Source organism: Quercus suber, unplaced genomic scaffold, assembly GCF_002906115.3.
Source record: "Quercus suber isolate HL8 unplaced genomic scaffold, Cork oak 2.0 scaffold_6, whole genome shotgun sequence".
Classification (NCBI taxonomy): domain Eukaryota; kingdom Viridiplantae; phylum Streptophyta; class Magnoliopsida; order Fagales; family Fagaceae; genus Quercus; species Quercus suber.
In genome coordinates this window covers 1232901-1236730 of record NW_027069472.1, presented here as the reverse complement: position 1 = coordinate 1236730, position 3830 = coordinate 1232901, and positions in this window count along the sequence as shown.

Genomic DNA, 3830 nt, shown 5'->3' with positions numbered 1-3830 from the left:
TTCTATTATCTTGTCATCCATAGCATCTTGTTTCATTACATTCATGCATTTATATGGATTTCTTTGTACCCCCTTGATCATCCTTGATCATCTTTATGTTTCTCGGGTTAAGCTTTCTAGCTTCTTGTACCCTTTGTCAATCATGACAAAAAGGGGGAGAGAAATTGTGACTTTGTGGTTTTTTTTTTTTTTTTTTTTTTAAGATTCTACAAGTTAGGGGGAGAAATACATTCCTTTGTAAGGGGGAGATGTGTTCCATCTTGTTAGGGGGAGTGCTTACTTCCTTGCTCTTGTACCTTGGGTCTTGTGACCACATTTTACATATATTGTACTTATATTCTTTATATGCTGATGTATGTTTCTTTCACCTACCTTACATGTGTTGTTTCTTTTCTTTCTTCATACACATGTTTCTTATACTTGTATGCAATCTATTATTTCTATTTCACACTAAGATACCTTGATGAGTTTTGTTTAAAGTGTTTCAGAAATACAGGTTGTCAAAGTCTACTTGTCATAAACTCTCTTCTTGCAAAATTTTTCAAGAGTTTGTGTTAGGATAGATTTTATTGTATTCAACAAGTGAGTATGAGTTGAGTGATTTATAACTTCTCTCATATGTTCATTTGTTTGTTGTGGTTTTGTCACGGATTGCCAAAGGGGGAGATTGTTAAGGACATATTTTATGTAGTTGGCTAATCCTTTGACAAAACACACTTTACTTGTATTTGGGTAGATCTAAGTTATGTTTAATACTTGAAGAAACATATTTTTCAAGTCTAGTATTAAAGCCATGAAGATTGGACCAAGAAACAAGTGAAGAAAAGGTGTTCAATAAAGCTGGACAGATATCTCGACACCTGCGGATAGATAGCTCGATAGCTTCTCGATAGCTCCTCGACACCTGGCTATCTGTCGAGCTCTTCAGCTGATTCTTATCGCAATCTCGATAGCTTCTAAATGGCTGGTCGATCGATCGAGAAAGTTTCTGTCCCCTCGACACCTTCTCGACACCTCCTCGACACCTCTCGATCGATCGAGGTTACGGGAAATTAGAATTTCAGCTTTTTAATTTTTGGGCCAGGCTTATGTATTTGAGTAGGGTTTCTTTTCTCACAACCTTATACTTATATAAGGCTTATTTTAAAGGCCGTCACATAAGAAAATACAAGGAGAACATATGCAAAAGGTGATCGATACCTTATTCTCTCTAAAAGAAGTTACTGCGTCTTTGCGCCTTTGGGTTTTGTAACCAAGTGCTTCTTGATCTTCATTGTTGATGAAGTGAAGAACTTTGCAGCCAACATTCTTCTTCCTCAAGTTGGTGAGTGAGTTGCGTACTGGGATTCGTGCAAAGGAGTTAGTCACGTACTGGGATCCGTGCAACAAAAAGGGTGGCGTTCATATATTGAAGAGTTCAGAGGTTTTGAAGCGGTAAAAGGTTTCTGCTGTGAGTTCATCTACGGGGATTGTAGAGTCTAGGGACAGAGGTTTTGTACTAGATCTAAAACTTCTCTTTACTATAGTGAATTGCTTTTCGGGAAGGTTTCCCCCCAGGTTTTTTACTGTGAAACTGGTTGGTTTTATTGGTTTTCCTAGGTCATCATATCTTGTCTTATTTATTTTTTCCGCTGCATGATTTTGACATGATATTGATGTTTGTTTGTTTTAACAAGTTTGATTCATAATAAATCTAATTAACAACTTGAGTTTAAAACTTGTTAATTCTATCAACTGGGGTCTAAATTTCCCAGCATATTTGATTTTAGATATCATTCTTTTATGGTCTAGGTGGTTTTTTGAAACTGATTAGCAGATTTGAAAAGTTACAAAACAATCACAATAATTTTAGAAAAAATATATTTGACTTTCAATTTATTACAAAATTTTCTTTTAACATTGCAATGTCGGTGTTTTTTTTGTTAAATATTTAGTTTATGCAAATTGTTTTGTTAAAAAGTTTCTACTGCAGCTTATTTTGTTATGTAGCATCTTTTGGAACTTGATTTTCTCAAAAAAGTTCAAAGTAGAAATTAATTTCATCAAAATCTAGTTCTGTACAATTCAATGATATATGACAAATGTAGAACTCAATTTTCTGAAACTCGAGTTCTATGTTCTACTGAATTTCATAGACTTTGGTAAAATTGAGTTCCACATTGGAACTCAACTTTCATAAAATCGAGTACTAGAAAGAAGTTATATAACTAAATACGTTCCGATAGAGACTTTGTAACAAAAATAATTTCCAAATATCAAATATTTAGGAAAAAAAAGGTCTTATAACATCTATTGGATAGAATAGTATTTTGTGTTTCAGTTTATTACTATTGTTCTTTTTCCTTTTTCTTTTATGTAATTATCATCATGAAATAGTATCTTGAATAGTTATGAGGTACATTGTTCAAGAGAAGGGAGTAGGTCTGCATGCAAGATAATTGGAATCCTAATGTATATTTAAATTTTTGTTTAATTGCATATTTCATATTGAGGTTAGGGATTTTTTAAATTAGAATTTTATTGTGCAATCAAAGAAGAAGAAATGAAGAATTTTTTAAATATTTTACAAAAATCTATCAAAGTTCATTGTGCTCACTTAAGGTTCATTACCAAAAGAGTTAAAATGTTGTTGGATAGTACTCAATTTTACCACTTGAGCTAATTGGAACCCACGATTTTATGTTCTAATTTATTATATATGTTCAATTTTATTTAGATATCATCTTGCAAAATCGCTACAATTTGTATTTTATTAATGTTACCTCATGTTTCGAAGTATACTATGCATTTATACAAACTAAGTTTTCCTATTAAATTATACTGATATGATGATTGTAGTAAATTAAACCAAGATTAAATCATTCCTCATACTCGATAGATTCCTTGTGCATCGCATGAATAATTCTATTAATTTATAATGAAATTTTTTTTTATGTTGCATAAGTTTTTTTAAATGCATTGTAAATAATAAAAATAATTGTACAAGCCATTTTTTTTTCTTCATTTTATAACATATAACTATCAGTCTATGTTATAGCTATATACTATTATTTAGTAAGATTAAATCATATATTATATTCAATTTATTTTCCGTGCATCGCACGGGTTAGCGACTAGTTATGACTAAATTTATTACAAAAAGGAGAAAACCTTCTAACATAAAATTTTAAAATCAAGAAAATAAATTTATTTCCAGTTTTTCTTGAAATAAATTTTTTTTTCTTCTCGATTTTAAAAGGTTTTCTCATTTTTTGTGATATTCTATTTGTTTTACATTCGATCTTGACAATCTGCCCTCATTTCGGAGGGAATTAAAATGTCTTCGTATTGAATGATTAGAATTTGGATTGAAGTAGATAGAAGTTGGTTGAAATGGGTCAAAGTTGGTAAACTGGGCCAAAGGTTGGCAGCTCAATATATTTGGAGGGTTGTTGTGGGCCGAGATCTTTTCTTAGTTTTTGCGTAGTGCTAATTGGTTTCTTTTGGACCAAATGGAGCAGTTGTATTTGAAGTTAAGATTTCATCTTTTTACCAACCCATTAATGAAATTGAATTTTAAAGATGGGATTTCAACTTTCATCTTCAAAATGAGATTTCAACTATTCGCTATTGCATATTTGATCCAAGGTTGAAATTGCATATTAATTTCATCCAAGAAATAAATCACATCTTCAAGATACAAGTTTGTGTTATAGACCTGTTGTGCTCTCAGCACCGTGACATGTGCCAATTCACTAAGAAATCGTCCCTTTAAGATGCCATTTCACTCTGGATCGCATGTTGAAGATTCAATTTCAAAAAAGTACCGTATACAAATCAGAAAAATAAAT